We start from the raw sequence: 17,247 nt of genomic DNA, 5'->3' as shown, positions 1-17,247 counted from the left end.
TTCCAGGTGACTTCCTCTTTCATTCCTTTCCTCCAGTACATATTAACCTACTATTCTTCCTTCTCTTCCTTTTCTTATCGAGTTCTAGTCCTCCATCACAATTAAATTTTCGTCTCCCTTAACTATTTGAATAATTTCTTTTATTTCATCATACATTTCTTCAATCTCTTCATCATCTGCGGAGGTAGGTGGACCATAAACTTGTATTGCTGTGGTGGATGTGGCCTTCGTGTCTATCTTGGATATAATAATGCGTTCACTATGCTGTTCATAGTCGCTTACCCGAGCTGCTACTTTCTTATTCATTATTAAACCCACTTCAACGTTATGCCCATTTGCTTTTGTATTTATAACCCTGTATTCACCTGACCAGAAGTCCTGCTCCTCCTGCCATCGAACGTCACTAATTCCCACTATATCAAACTTCAATCTATCCATTTCCCTTTTTAAATTTTCTAACCTTCCTGCCCAATTAAGGGCTCTAACATTCCACACTTCTATCCGTAGAATGCTAGCTTTGTTTCTCCTGATGGTATAGTCCTGAGTAGTCTGCGCTTGGAGATCCGAATGGGGGACTGTTTTACGTCCGGAATATTTTACCCAAGAGGACGCCATCATCATTTAACCATGCATGTCCTCAGGAGGGATTACGGCTGTAGTTTCCCCTTGCTTTCAGCCGTTCGCGGTATCAGCACCTCAAGGCCGTTTTGATTGATGTTACAAGTTGACGGAGTCAGAATATCAGCAGTCCAAGAACTGCAACAGCCTGTCATACAGCGAAGAAAACGCTCTATGCTTAAATTCGTTCCGTCCATTCAGAAGCTCTAGTCATCCAGAAGGTTTAATAGGCGGCCCTTTGCCGCAACGTGTACGACTTGCATGGTGCAGTGTAAGATGGTTGCAGTATGCTTGTGTTCAGTGCGGCGTTGCGCAAATACAGCCTCATGACAGAGCTCTCTGTATGCCAGTTTGTCACGGCAGTTCGTTTTAATATGTTTCATTCTATACGTGTTTCTTGGCTGTCTAGTGGCTAGCGAGTAAGTCGATATATCAAGGTAGTAAAAAAGGTTCTTCCACGTGTATATCACGTTGGGTGACAGAATCTGGCACGAATAATATTGACGATGCACGCGGATTATATGCCTGACGTTAATTTTAATGATCGACAAGTTGAAGTAGTTAACAGAACTGTTTTTCTCTATTTCGGTGGTAAAGTTACTTTTGGAGTGCATAGAATAGAGCCGCTGCCCTCCAGTACTACACGCCCAAATAGCAGAACCGTTGAGGGCTGCATGGTATTACTAGTTCTACGGCTTCCTAACATTTAACTCACATGCACTGGGTCGTTCTGTGCCATCAGTTTCTCGTCTTCCCCGACAATTCTCGGAGGAACTAGTCGACTATTTGTACTTTCCGCCCTGGATTCACTTGGAAGATTGAGCAGTGCCCTATAGGAAACAGCCACAAAGCGACACAGGTACACTGATCTCTGTACAACCAATATCGTCTATCCAGTAGCACTGGACGGGTAATTCACGTTACGAACTTTATCCATAAGGCCGTTGATATAGCCATTCCAAAATAATCAGTTCACTGGGGACTTAACATCTCCCCTAGACTTAGAACTACTTAAACCTAACTAACCTAAGGACGTCATACACATCTATGCCCCAGGCAGGATTCGAATCTGCGACCGAAGCAGCAGCGCGGTTCCGGACTGAAACGCCTAGGACCGCTCGGCCACAGCGGCCGGCTTTCCTAGGTCACGTCGGAGCTGACCATTCCTGATCTAATTGGGGATGCTAAGCTTCAGACGAACCCCAAGACACATAGCCTTGACAATGGAAGATCATTCGCCGCATACCTGCATGTCTCTAACAGATTAGTCGCTAAGAGAACCATTTGGATCTTTGGTTCCAACAAAATGAAAGTATTACTGGTGCTCCTTCTCCATGTGGTAACAGACTCCGGCCTAGTCAGTTACACGTGGTACAACAGTAGACAACGACAAAATCCCTTGGCCGCATCTCGTGGTCGTGCGGTAGCGTTCTCGCTTCCCACGCCCGGGTTCCCGGGTTCGATTCCCGGCGGGGTCAGGGATTTTCTCTGCCTCGTGATGGCTGGGTGTTGTGTGCTGTCGTTAGGTTAGTTAGGTTTAAGTAGTTCTAAGTTCTAGGGGGACTGATGACCATAGATGTTAAGTCCCATAGTGCTCAGAGCCATTTGAACCATTTTTTGAACAAAATCCATTACACCGTGTTTTGGTACGTTAACGGGGCAGTTAAACAAATGTTTCTACCATCACACTACTTTGAGACACGAGACTCCTTCGTCGCTCACAGAGGACAGTAATCCCGTACAGTTTCTAATACCAAGGAAAATACTGAATGATCTTGATACAGAGCGACCAAACATTTCTTACATGAGTATAAAGATAGCTCGAGAGACCATCAAATTGTTCTGCCAAGCAATGTTGCGATAGGTGGTATTTTCGTTTCGCTCTCAGACCCTGCTACACACTGTAAAAGAGAACGGTAGCGTACGCTTCTATGTGCGTCGCTAAGCGGGCTGTAGCTTGATGTAAAATTTGTCTGGAAGCTTCTCGCGAGGTCTGCGCTCGTTCTGGGAATTGTCCAGTGCATTTCGACCACGCAAAGCAGTTGTGGAGAGACGCGGGGATGTCTATGAGTGAAGTCAGCCGCATGTGAAATAATATGAGCGCAGAGTGAACTCTTAGCTCACCAAAAGAATTAATAAGATACAGAGAAGCTTAGAGATGAGTTGTGACTGGGGATTAATTGAAGTAAAACAATGAGGTCTCAACTCAAGACCGGATAATTTCGAATGAGAAATTTTGGTCAGTTTTCCCTACGAATAAAGGAGTGCAAAAGACGCCATAGTAAGCACTGTAACACTTGGCTTATAATTTAAAGGTACTCGTATTAGATTCTGTTTCCGAAAGCCCATAACTATTTCGAAATAAATGAGAAAAAGAAGTCTTTATTGTGTTCACATAACTGTATGTACGAGAGCGTGCTGAAAAGTAACGCCTCTGATTTTTTAAAAAATAAAACAAAAGTTATTAACATTCGACATCTTTATTCTTCATGCCTACGTATTTATTTCTCAACATGGTCACTCTGTTGACGAACACATTTCTCCCGAGGGGAGACCATTATGTTAATACCTTCACTGTAGAATATTTGACTTCGTTGACGGAGCTACAACATGACCTCTGCTTGCACCGCCTCATAGCTATAAAAGTGAAGTCCTCGAAAGAGTTCTTTCAGTTTGGAAACGGATGAAATTCAGAGGGCCAAGTAGGGACTGACGAAGGATAAGCGATTACAGTGAATCCAAGGCGTCGGGTTGCTGCAGATGTCACAGCGCTTGTGTGCTGTCCGACATTGTCATCCTGAAGGAGAAGGAGCTCCATGTGTGTGTGTGGAAGAACTGTTCGAATTCGAAACTGGTTAACGGCACGCTGTTTCCCACGCACCGACATAGGTACACACCGCCATGTTACACGCTACCATTCGGAGCCCTGTGGCGTCAGGGGGCTGCAAATTGCGTCAGCGAAGCGGAAAGTCGGCTGACATGTAATACATCAACCGATACTGAGAACAGAATAGAATAATTCGGAGGCATTACTTTTCAGTACACCTTCCTACTATAGTACAGCGTGTTCGACGAGCCGTTGTGACTTCGTCAAGTGGGTAATCTGTTTCTACTGTGTTAACAAAAATAGATTCAGTAAGGTTTATTCCATAGTCAGCACTTACATAATACAACCACTACCATTCTCGACACCGAAATCACAACTAAATTGACGAGCAAAGAAAATAACGACCTATTTATCCATCTGAATATAAGGATTGAGTCCACGAACGGTGTTTTGCTCTATAAATTTTATTTCATAGTTTAACACATAAACTCGTTATTTTTAATTTATTCCACATACACGTTACTTACTGTTGTTCGGAGGGCTTGTACGATATTAAAACTTTTGAGTCAAGAAACTGGATCATCACTACTTTCAGTTAAGAGTGGCTCGGAAAGAAATTTTTCGTTTGGTCTGTATACAGATTTCGAAATTATAGGACTAATTCGTTAAGTAAAACAATTCGCTCGTTAGCGAAGAAGCTTTCTTTGTCGTTTCATTGCAACTGATTAGGAATGTATAAGTATAGGCCCTATGTAAATGTAAGTACCACTGTGCTTTACAGTGTGCAGATGTGAGTTAATCGACAAATTTTCACGAGAATCTTTCTTGGGAAAATATTAGGGACGATTTATCAATTAATTGTTTCTTCACTGATAATTTCAATCACGTCACTCGAGAATGCGAACGGGCAGCAGACACATTTCTGCTCTTCATCCCAGTGGCAGAGTTGTACATTTCAGATTAATAAAACAGTTGGTACTAAAAAGCAACACGGATGACATCTGCTGATGCCATTACTACACAAAACACACATGGCGATGTTGTGGGCAGATCTACGAGCCGGCCGAGGTGGTCGAGCGGTTCTAGGCGCTACAGTCTGGAACCGCGCGATCGCTAAGGTCGCAGGTTCGAATCCTGCCTCGGGCATGGCTGTGTGTGATGTCCGTAGGTTAGTTAGGTTTAAGTAGTTCTAAGTTCTAGGGGACTGATGACCTCAGAAGTTAAGTCCCATAGTGCTCAGAGCCATTGGAGCCATTTTGAGATCTACGAGCAGCCGCCGAGGGGTTCTGATGAGTAAACTGTTAATATTGCTCTGCATGATGGACAGGTCCCAATAAGTGTGCCGAGGAAGCGGCAGAGACAATATGGGTCACGATGTGCAGGGTTTTGGGTGGTGAGGGAAGACGGGATGTTTTTAAAACATTAAAAGGTGTTTTAATATATGGTGGGAGGGAAGAGGGATGTGTGGGCTGGTGTGTGGAATGCTGGAGTCTTGATGTAAGGAAAAGGTGTAGGTGCTATAGGAATGGTGGACGATGTGGGAGGGAGAAAAATATGTTGGGACGGGTACAGGAACAGCTTGGTGTGAAAAGGTCCGATTAGACAATGAGATGTCTTCGAGTTCTCGGGGATACCGTATGATGAAGGAGAAATTCGAGGACAAGAGGAAGGAATTTCACTAACCGGAAAGTAAGTGTGAGAAGGAAGATGTGATAGGAGCCTTCAAAGGCCTGCAAAGAGTGATCAAATTTGAGAGTATACAGTGCCAAGCTCTGAAAATGAAGCTGGGCAAGGGACGACTAGGGTGTTCTTGAGTGCAGAGGATACGGAAGTTTGGTCTTTAGTAGTTTCAGTCTATTGTGAGAGTGTCGTTGGATGGTTAGTAAATGGGGTTATCAGATTATTATGCGCTGGAGAATTAGTCAAAGATATGCTAATTTATTACTAAGCTCGAGGTGATACCTACGGAATCAAGACGACAAAAACTTGATTTTAGCAAACTGCAGAAGGAGCTGGTGTTATTAAACCGAATCTGGAATGAATGTTGAGAAATCTGGAAAAATCACTGTATATTTTCTAATGAACCAATGTAATGGAAAAAATAGGATTTTTCATTTGTTCCTACCCAATCTTTCACTCTTTTTTAAAGTTACCTAAACATGTATCATCATTTATCGTCTTCCAACTACGTACAACGGCTGCTGTACTCATGTTTTTAAACCTCCGTCAAAATTATACTGGCACAACTTCCAAAGGAGACGCATTTGTGCATAGCGCTTTAGCGTTCTGATGCTGTCCCTGCCACCTAGTGAGTGGCAGGTCAAGCCGCCGTAGCTGATACTTGCTGGAGAGTTGCGATCTCGACACCAGAGTGCAGCACCTCCTAGAGGTATAGCAGATAGATTTAACCCCCACCACGTAGCTCAAACAATTAGGATGCGTAAGATAGTTTTAGCCGGAAGTTATTTGAAAGGTTAATAACCGTAAATAAGTGAAATTACAGATGCTGTAGTATTAAACTCTTACAACGGACCGCGAAAAATTACAGCTGCGTCTTACATCGAGTCCAATACTACAAAATTACCGTACTAATATTCGGCTCTGTTTGATGCGCTTACGAAAAATATCCGAAATGCTTCTATAGTTTCGTTCACGTTATCACTTATTTCTGCTTAACGGCAAGTTGACGAGAAATTATTGACTAAAAGTGAATGAAACACAGACATACGGTTTTTGTTTCCACATCTACAACCTTTTTTGGTGTTTCTTGGTAGTTCAAGTAGGCGCGAATCGTAACACTACCGCTAACACATACAGAATAAAATAGACTTCTCAGTTACCAAAGAATTAGTTGCTGAAAGTAGAGATAAAAAAGACAGTCAATATCCTAATTATTATCATAATTACTTGAAATTATTCCTTCAGACAAACTTGTGAACACAGTAGAGAAATTCTTATGGTTGTGATCAATGTAAAAGTGTCTGATGCAAGAAACAGTGAGATTAAGCTAAATCGGATTTAATTCGTTGGCTTGTTGACGTTTCATATATGGTCTCGGAGTTTTGTGTGAAAAGCACATTTACGTTTCCAAGTCTACACTACAAAGTTGGGCTTTAGGAGAGCAGTAATAAATTTTAAACCTAGTTTTCACACAGTTACGCTCGTTCTTCAGTTTGTGGTTATTCTTCTCTTTTCCTTGAAGCAAGTTTGCATAATAGGATCTTCTATTTCAGGCATACTTACACTCCATGTACTGAATGCCCCTCGGACTTTAATTTCCGAATTAAATGTTTCGTCAGCATCTCTTTGTTCTCTTTCAGGCGTAAAGAATTTATATTTTCTTACGCAATCCAGATGTCTGTGAGGTGATCTTAAAAGCGATAGACGTGTCTACCGACTCACCGAACTCATTCTTTCTTCCGAACAAGTCAGTGATATATTCCACTCTGCATCTATACTGATATGCGTCAGTCGCGGAACTGATGTTTTTTGAGCACCGATTTTGAATGGAAGAATGTATACTCACTTTCATAAGCTGTCGTAATTATCGAGCTTCTGCCTCATTTGCCAATGTTTCTGCAGACTTAAAGCAATCTTTTCTAGTCATGTGTCACAGCCGAACTTAATTTACTGTATGAAGTCATCTTCGCTCCTTACAGCCTTTATTTTAATTCGAAATTCTCTATTTCATGCGCGTTTTTCATATATCACTACCTTCAGCATTATCGAGCAACATTAAAAAAATCACTAATAGTGATACGTTGGTCATTCGATGTGCTACAACATGTGCTGCCTTATGTTAATATAATACATTGTACGCAAGTACTGGGACTGTGCCCGAACAAGTGTTGCGCTAATTTGCTCTGAGTGCGAAGCCCGATACCTGTTTACGTCCGATATTATGCTATTTGATTGTAATTTATTGGGGTGTCTGTTACGTGTTGATATACTGCACCGCTGTGTGGATTATAATATGCATGTTGTGGCGAAATAAATAAAAAAACATTTGTCCAATTATTGTGTTTTTTAACTTTAGAATTTTTGAAAGGCTTTTTTACGGATTGTATTGACCGGCTTGAATGCGGACAAATACAGTGCTGCGTGAAATATGCCTGTAATATAATTTACCATTCCGATTAATTACATTTTGAATTCTACGTCATTGTTGATTTAATCAGAGTTCTCACCTTAGACGTAGAATTAGTCCTTCTGCCACAATATTAATTCATCAGTCGTCATCGAAGTTCTTCTCTTTGTTGACCGTGTGTATCTTCCTAAGTCGGCATCGGTTCAGTTCACGAAGACGGTGGAAACCAAGGAATACAATGCTACGTTGCTTTAAATAATTTTCGTAACATTTCGATACTTTTCACTATTTTTTATTCACAAGACAATAAGACTTGCTCTGCTCGTCGCACAAACCATAATTACTAACAATATGGCTGCCTTTCCGCAGACACCAAAAATTACGTCCATCCTCCACGAGGCAACAATCGAAAGTGTCCCTTAGCTCCTTCTTGGAGTATGAAACAAAAGAGAATCCAATGTGAACATTACAAAGATTATAACCTACATGCCTCTCAATTTAATCTTTGGCGCAGCCTTTAAGGTATTGTATGTCTCTGCATCGGAATGTGTCATTACAATGTGACAAATAATGCTTATACCATATCTGTGTGTAATGTTTGTAGACAATGTCGAAGGGAATGAAACTGGGTAACTCCACAAGAAGTGAAGTGATAATGGAAAAATTAATTCATATGTCAAAGTGATCTGTAATCTTATACGTAGTCTTGCACATTTTCTCGAGCTCTTTAGTTCCACTTCAGTTACTGCATCCTTACCAAGCTACAGAAAACTAAGTTCTTAACAACATGAGAAAACAAAACCTGTGTCTACAACACGTACAGCACACAAACAGTCTGACATAGTGGCGTCTCTCTCGCCGTGCTGTCTATTAGCTTATCCACGGATCTGCAAGGTGTCACAATATTCGCTGTGCAGCTGAAGGAGACTACTGTTTATAAATCAGTTTCATTTTATGTAATGAATGCTTTGTTTCCAGTTTTGGTGCATAAGAAACACATATCAGTACATCTAAGATCTATAGGTTTTCTTGTGCGCTTAATCCAGGTCACTAATTTCTCTCAGATCTGTGTACAAGAGCATTCTGTTTACTGTAGACACGCGTTTTTGACCAACACAGGAGTCCAACATCTTTTTGCCCGTAGTATGCAGGAACTTACTGATAAATATTAATTATTTAGCTCAGTGATTGCTAATTGTTTTGCGCTAAAATTTACACTACCCGTAGTTTTCCATCTGTACGTCATTGGTACAATAGTCGACATTCTGACAAGTTCCGAAACAACATTTTCGTTGTTTCGATTATGGATGTCACTGCAGTACTTATAAGCCCTGACACTCAGAATCATTTCTGGCAAATCATAAGCGCCTAGTCTTAAGTAGGAGAGGGTGCGTCATGGATTTCCCTATGCATGGTGATATAAAATTTTTGAATGACATACGTAAATTTCAAGTGACTCTTCTTTCTTTTTACTTCAATGCCATATCGGATTTCCCACATTCTAATCAATACTTTCGAGTTCTTTTGAACGTACGTGAATCATTCGTCAGTAGAACTACATCTCCTGTACTCTACTCTGTCGGTGAACTGCACACTATGTGGCATGGGTGATATACGAGTATAAGAGATACTTGGGATACGGGTCGACTACTTGTGTACAGGACGAGGACGAGGAGATGTGAATATCTTAACGTCTTTGACAAGAAGCAGACTATTTACATCAAGGTCTACATGACTACTCTGCAATTCACACTTACTTGTTACTATTTCTCTGCAACTCCACATTCGACTAGCACGTGGAAAAAATGATCTTTCCATGCAAGCTTTAATTTCTCCTATTTCTTCCTGTGTAGATGAGAAGCGACGAAATATATTGGCATTTGGAGTCGAAAGTCGTGAGAAAGTCTCGCCATCGCAACGAAAAACTCCTCTATTTTAATGATTGCCACAGTAATTCGCTTCTCACGTTCGTGACATTTTCTCCTCTATTTAGAGACTAAAAAACCGAGATATTCTCATTTCAATTTTTTCGATACCCTCCGTAAATCCTATCTGATCCAATATTGCTCTAGAAGAGGGAGGACCAGTGTAGTGAAAGTGCCCTCTTTAATATGTTTGTTGCACCTTCTAAGTGTTCAGCCAGTAAAACGCAGTCTTTAGTTCGCTTTTCTCACAACAGTTCCTATGTGATAGTTCCAATGGAAGTTGTACGTCACTGATATCCCTAGGTATTCATTCAGATCGACAACATTTAAATTTGTGTGTTTTATTGTGAATCGAAATTTTACGGAACCTTTTTTAGAACTCGTATGGAAGATATCAAACAGTGTCGTTCAAGGTTCAGGGCGACTTTTCGCTTCATACAGATATCTTGCCCAAATCATTTTGTAATTCGTTTTCACATTCTGACTACTTCAGTAGACGGTAAACGGAGGCATCACCTACAAATATTCTAAGAGGTCAGTTCAGACTGCCTCCTGTATCGTTTAAATAAGTTAAGAGCGCCAGAAAGTTTCTTTAGCGAACTCCAGGTATAGCTTCAGTTCTACTAGATGACTTTCCGTCAGTGACCATGAACTGTGATCTTTCTGAGAGGAAATCATGAATGCAGGCGCACCTGTGAGACGGTACCCCATAGGCATTCGATTTGATTAGGAGTCGCTTATTACGAACGGTGCCAAAAGACTTTTGCAGATCTAGAAATAAGAAATCGAGTTTCTATATCGATAGCACACTTCGTGTGAATAAAGAGCCATTTGTGTTTCACAAGAAAGATATTTTCGATTTATGTGCTGCTTAGGTATCAACAGAGCGTCTATTTTTTTTATAATGTTGGAACTCTGTATATGTTCTAAAATATCGCAAGAAATTGTCACAGTGTATGCTTTAAAATGATACTATAAATCTACGTCGGTGATATAGGTCTGTAATTCAGCTGAAAAACCTTTGGCGACAGAAGAAATATCTGAAGTGATCGAAAGAAAGTACAAAAATGTTCGGGGAATTACAACAACTGAGTCAGCCAGGAATGAAACAAATAGGAAGTGCATGAAAGCCAAATGGCTGCATGAAAATTATGAAGAAATCGAAAAAGAAATAGTCATTGGCAGGACTGATCCAGCATCCATAAAAGTAAATGCGTACTTCGGTAAAGTAAAAGTATGGGCGTCTGTAGTAAGAATGCAATGGGAATGCCACTATTATGCGCAGAGGAGAGCGCAGATAGGTGGAAAGAGTACACTGAAGGCCTCTATAGGGGGAAGAAATGTTTTACAACGCGACAGAGAGTCGATGCAGAAGAGAGGGGATATTAACATTAGTCAGAGCTTAAGAGATCTTTGCAAGACTCGCGATCGGATAAAGCGGAAGGGATGGTTAACAACGTTTAAGAATTTTTAAAATCATTTGGGAAAGTGGCAACAAAACGATTGTACATGAGGGTGTCAAGAATATATGAGACTGGAGTCATATCGTCGTCTCCTGAGAAGTATCATCAAAACGATTCCGAAGACAGCAAAGGCAGGTAAATGCGAGAACAGTCACACATTCAACTTAACATCTCACGCATCCAAATTCTTAAAAACAATAATTGAAGAATTAAAAAGAAAGCTAAGGACCTGTTAGGTGATGATCAGTTTGGCTTCCGGAAAAGTGAAGGTACCGGAGAGGTATTTCCGAAGTTGCACATAGGACGCAAGACAGGAAAAAATCAAGACACATTCAAAGGATCTGTCGACTTAAGAAAAGTTTTCGATCGTGTAGAATGGTGCAATATGCTGAAAATTTTGAGAAAAATAGAAGCTATAGAGAAAGATGGTATACATACAAGAAGAGGTAAGCAGCAAGAAGAGTGGAAAAACAAGAAGGAAGTGTTCGGATTAAAGAGACGGAGATGCAGCCTTTCATCCCTACTGTTAAACCTACAGACTGAAGAAGCAGTGATATAAATATGAGGTGTGTTCATGAGTGGGACTAAAATGCAGAGTGGAAAGTTATCAATGATGAGCAGCCTTTCATCCCTACTGTTAAACCTACAGACTGAAGAAGCAGTGATATAAATAAGAGGTGTGTTCATGAGTGGGACTAAAATGCAGAGTGAAAAGCTATCAATGATGAGATTCACTGATGACTTTGCTATTCTAAGTGAAAGTGAGAAAGAAGTACGAGACTTGTAGAATTAATTGAACACGCAATGAATGTATACTGAAGCGCCAAAGAAACTGGTATAGGCATGCGTGTTCAAATACAGAGAGTTGTAAACTGGCAGAATACGGCGTTGTTGTCGGCAACGCCTATACGGGGTGATTCCCGAAGATATGCAAATGGCAGTTCATATAAACATAGGTCCGCAAATGTTTAGTTACGGAGTTACGGCTAATAAAAGACATAGCCAGAAATTTAGCAACTTCGCTAATATGAAGCCAACGCAAAACTGTACGAGATTAAAGTAAAGCACGATTTCCATTTATTTTGTTGTTATTGATCTGGTGAACCTAATAAAACCCAGACGTCTATCTGCAGTAGTTTTCCAGAACATCCAGAGAAGCAAAAATTATTATACAAGTAAATTTGTTTACTTTCCATTAAGAATGTAGAAACGTTTATGTCATTGTTGGCAATCGCTAGTGAGTTGTTTCAGTCGTTTGCTTACCTTGAAACGAGTTAGTTTTCTGTATTCTTCAGTGGGAGAACATAATAACAACAGTGTATTTAAGTGAAACCACATAGTAACTGATGTAGTTTGTAGAATATTTATGAAACAGGGATGCCTTTCAAATTTACGACAGAGGAATACGCCGATGTGGTGTTTATTTGTCGCAATGTGATGGTAATGCTACTGCTGCTGTTAACGAATATCGTGTACATTATCCAATTCGGAGGATTCCGAATGCACGAACCCTTAGTGGTACAGTATAGAGTGTGACCTGGCGAAGATTGCATCAGCATCGAAGCATACTAGTGTTGAGTTTGTATCTGTTCTTGGGCGCCATGACCGACCTCATTTGAACTCTTCTGTCAAGAGAGTTAATTTGGAGCTGGAACGGCTGCTTATGTCGGGTGCAGGGTCACATATTGGCGTGGTTCATGTTGATTCTCTCAGCAGGTGGGATTATACTAGGCATGGACTTCACCTCAACAGGAAGGGGAAGGGTAAATTGGCTGGGGAGATAGCAGGAAAGTTAAAGGGGGGAGGCACTGTCATGAGTGGTAAAATACCATTGGTTATAGGGTTCAGAAAATACCCTTTCTTAAGGTAGGGAGGACAGAAAGAAAGCAAATTTTAAGAGAGGTTAGAATTGAGACAAAGCTTAAGTTTGAGAAAGAAATCAAAAAACATAATTCCAGCTTATTACATCAGCATAAACAGCTATTAGTTAAGAATTTTCAACAGTCAGCATATATTATAACTCTACCAAATTTTAACTCAGTCAATGTGAAATGTTAGCTATCTTTATTGCATCAAAATATTCGAGGACTGAGAAATAAAATTAATGAATTAGCTATCTGCATAGATGAATTAGAGTCTTCAAACCCAGCTGACATAAACTGCGTCTCTGAACATCACGTGACCACTGGTATAGAACTTTTAAGTGTTACAGGGTTTAGGTTAGCATCTCACTTTTGTAGATCAGAAATGGAGAAAGGAGGAGTTGCCACATTCATTAGGAACTGTCATAAATTTAAGAACAAAGACATTCACAAATTTTGCCTAGAACAGCATATGGAAGCATGTGCAACAGAATTAGAATTTCACAAAAAATCCTTAATAATATTAAGTGTATATCGAGCACCTGCAGGTAACTTTAATCTGTTAGTAAACCACCTTGAAGCTGTACTGGCCCATTTAACAACCAAAAACAAAGAAATAGTGGTTGCTGGTGATTTCAATGTAGATTTCCTTAAAGACTCTCCCAATAAGAACTTATTTGAGTTAGTAACACTATCATTCAACTTAATTCCCACTGTAAAGTTCCCCACTAGGGTAGTCACTTGCTCACAAACAGCCATTGATAATATCTTTATAGAAAAGTCCAATGAATAAAATTATATTACAAAACCAATAGTCAATGGCCTCTCAGACCACGACATGCAGTTCCTTCTGTTAAATGTTAATACTGATCAGGATATAAAATCTGTTAAATCTGAGCTCAAGAGGGTAATCAATAAGCCAAAAATTGATTATTTTAGTACACTCCTCAGAGACATTCACTGGACTGATGTTTACAGTGCTCATGGCATGAATGAAAAAATAACACTTTTGCTAATAAAGTGTTTACCTTATTCAAACACTGTTTTCCCCCAAAACTTACCAAGGTTAGAGCAAAGCCTACAAAAAAGCCATGGATTACTTGAGGAATAGGGGTATCTTATATAACAAAAAGAAAACTGTATCTGTTAGTCCGAAACAGTTCCAATGTTGATGCTACAGCACATTACAAGAAATACTGCAAAATATTAAAGACTGTAAGGCGGATGTCAAAGCAAATATATTACAAGGAAAAGATAGTCATATCAGATAACAAAATAAAGACAATATGGGATATAGTGAAGGAGGAGACCGGTAGAACCAGACATGAAGAGGAACAAATAGCATTAAGAGTAAATGATACATTGGTGACAGATGTGTATAGTGTTGCAGAACTTTTTATTAAACATTTTATAACTGTTAGACCAGAAATTTCAAGCAACTTCCATAATATGAATTTGACCCTCACTACCCTAACAGAAATAATGTCCATCATAAAATCTATAAAAGGGAGACAAAGAAATAGCATCAAATTTCCGTCCAATTTCACCGTTGCCCGCATTCTCAAAAATTTTCAAAAAAGTAATGTACAGTCGGCTTTATAACCATCTCATCTGAAATAACATTCTGTCAAAGTCACAGTTTGGATTTCTAAAAGGTTCTGATATTGAGAAGGCTATCTATGCTTACAGTGAAAATGTGCTTAATTCATTAGACAAAAAAATTGCAGGCAACTGGTATATTTTGTGATCTGTCAAAGGCCTTTGACTTTGTAAATCACAATATGCTTTTAAGTAAATTAGAGTATTATAGTGTAACAGGAAAAGCTGCAAAATGGTTCAAATCTTATATCTCTGGCAGAAAACAAAGGGTGTTATTAGGAAAGAGACATGTGGGGGTCCCACAAGGTTCTATTTTGGGGCCCTTACTTTTTCTTGTGTATATCAATGACCTTTCATCAGTAACATTACCAGATGCCCAGTTCGTTTTGTTTGCTGATGATACAAACATTGCAATAAATAGCAAATCAAGCATAGTTTTAGAAATATCAGCTAATAAAATATTTATGGACATTAATCACTGGTTCCTAGCCAATTCTTTGTCACTAAACTTTGAAAAAACACACTACATGCAGTTCAGAACTTGTAAGGGGTGTCCCACGAGTATATGTCTAACATATGATGACAAAAAGATAGAAGAAGTGGACAGTGTTAAATTCTTGGGATTACAGCTTGATAATAAATTCAACTGGGAGGAGCACACCACAGAACTGCTGAAGCGTCTTAACAAATCTCTGTTGCAATGCGAATTTTGTCAGAAATAGGGGATATAAAAATGAAAAAGCTGGCATACTATGCTTACTTTCATTCCATAATGTCATATGGGATTATTTTTTGGGGTAATTCATCAAGCCAAGCTAAAGTTTTCTGGGCAAAAAAACGTGCAGTAAGAGTTATATTTGGTGTGAACTCAAGAACATCTTGCAGAAGCCTGTTTAGGGAACTAGGGATACTAACTACTGCTTCCCAATATATTTATTCCTTAATGAAATTTGTCATTGAAATATATAACTTTTTCAAACCAACAGCTCAATTCATGGAATCAATAGTAGAAATAAGAATAATCTTCACAAGGATTTAAAGTCACTTAGTCTTGTACAAAAAGGTGTGCATTATTCAGGAACACACATTTTCAATAACTTGTCAGCAGCCATAAAAAGCTTAACAACCAATGAAATTCAGTTTAAGAGAAGCCTAAAGGATTTATTGGTGCCCATCTCCTTCTACTCCATTGATGAATTTCTCAGTAAAACCAACTGATATATATATATATATATATATATATATATATATAAATCAGTTGGTTTTATATATATATATATATATATATATATATATATATATATATATATATAAGTACAATGTACAATATAACTTCTGCACAATTTCAGTGCAGCAATGTGTTCATTATGTGTGTGTGTGTGATTGCGTAAGTACAATCTAACTTCTGCACCATTTCAGTGCAGTAATGTGTTCATTGTAAATAAGTATTATAGCAGTTGTATTACATGTTTATTACCTTATAAATAAATAAAAACTTTTTTTATTTTAAATTCAGTGCATTAGTCTTTGTAAAATGACTTTCATATAGTGTTCATTAAAAATGATGATCATTCCACTTGGGACTTGTGGAATGGTTCATTAGCTTATTTGTTTTAGTTGTAAATATTTATCATGTATTGTTGTTTTTCTGACATGTTCCACATCCAGGAGGACCTCCTCACTGCGGATTAATTGGAATGAAAGTAAATCTAATCTAATCTAAAATAACATATTAAAATATTTCCATATCTTCCTGAATCACCCTGTATAAGACAAGTGTCTGGCGCAGCTGTTAGATCGGTTACTGCTGCTACAATGGCAGGTTGTCAAGATTTAAGTGAGTTTGAAAGTGGTGTTATTGTCGGCGCACGAGCGATGGGATACTGCACTTCCGAGGTAGCGATGAAGTGGGGATTTTCCCGAACGACCGTTTCACGAGTGTACCGTGAATACCAGGACTCCGGTAAAACATAAAAACCCCGGGCACCTCTGCGGCCGGAAATGATCCTGCAAGAACGGGACCAACGGCAACTGAAGAGAATCGTTTCTTCGTGACAGAAGTGCAACCCTTACGCAAATTGCTGCAGATTTCAATGCTGGGCCATCGACAAGTGTCGGCGTGCAAAACATTCACCGAAACAACATCGACTGCGTTTTCGGATCCGAAGGCCCACTCATGTACCCTTGATGATTTCACAACACGAAGCTTTCCGTCTCGCCTGGGCCCGTCAACACCGACATTGGACTGTTGATGACTAGAAACACGTTGCCTGGTCGGACGAGTCTCGTTTCAAATTGTATCTAGTGGACGGACGTGTACGGCTATGAAGACAGCCTCATGAATCCATGGACCCTGCATGTCAGCTGGAGACTGTTGAAGCCCGTGGAGATTCTGTACTGGTGTGAGGCGTGTGTAGTTGAAGTGATACGGGACCCATGATATGTCTAGATACGTCTCTGGTAGGTGAACGTACGTAAGCTCACTGTCTGATCGCCTGCATCCATTCATGTTTTCCGACGGACTTGGGCAATTCCAGCAGGACAATGCGACACCTCAAACATCCAGAATTGCAACAGATTGGCTCCAGGAACACTCTTCTGGGTTCAAACACTTCCGCTGGCCACCAGCCTTCCTAGACATGAACATATCGAGCATATCTGGGATGCCTTGCAACGTGCGGTGTCAGAAGAGATCTCCACTCCCTCGTACTCTTACGGATTTATGGACAACCCTGCAGGATTCAAGGTTGTCAGTTCCCTCCAGTACTATGTAACACAGCAAGTTATTATAATATTCGTTTCAGTAAGGCACGCAGCCGTCGAGTACGGTGGCTGCAGGAGGGCATTTTTTTTTTTTTTCGCACTG

This window comes from Schistocerca cancellata, chromosome 2 (assembly GCF_023864275.1).
Source record: "Schistocerca cancellata isolate TAMUIC-IGC-003103 chromosome 2, iqSchCanc2.1, whole genome shotgun sequence".
In the NCBI taxonomy this organism is placed as follows: Eukaryota; Metazoa; Arthropoda; class Insecta; order Orthoptera; family Acrididae; genus Schistocerca; species Schistocerca cancellata.
Note: the sequence above shows the minus strand (reverse complement) of the source record.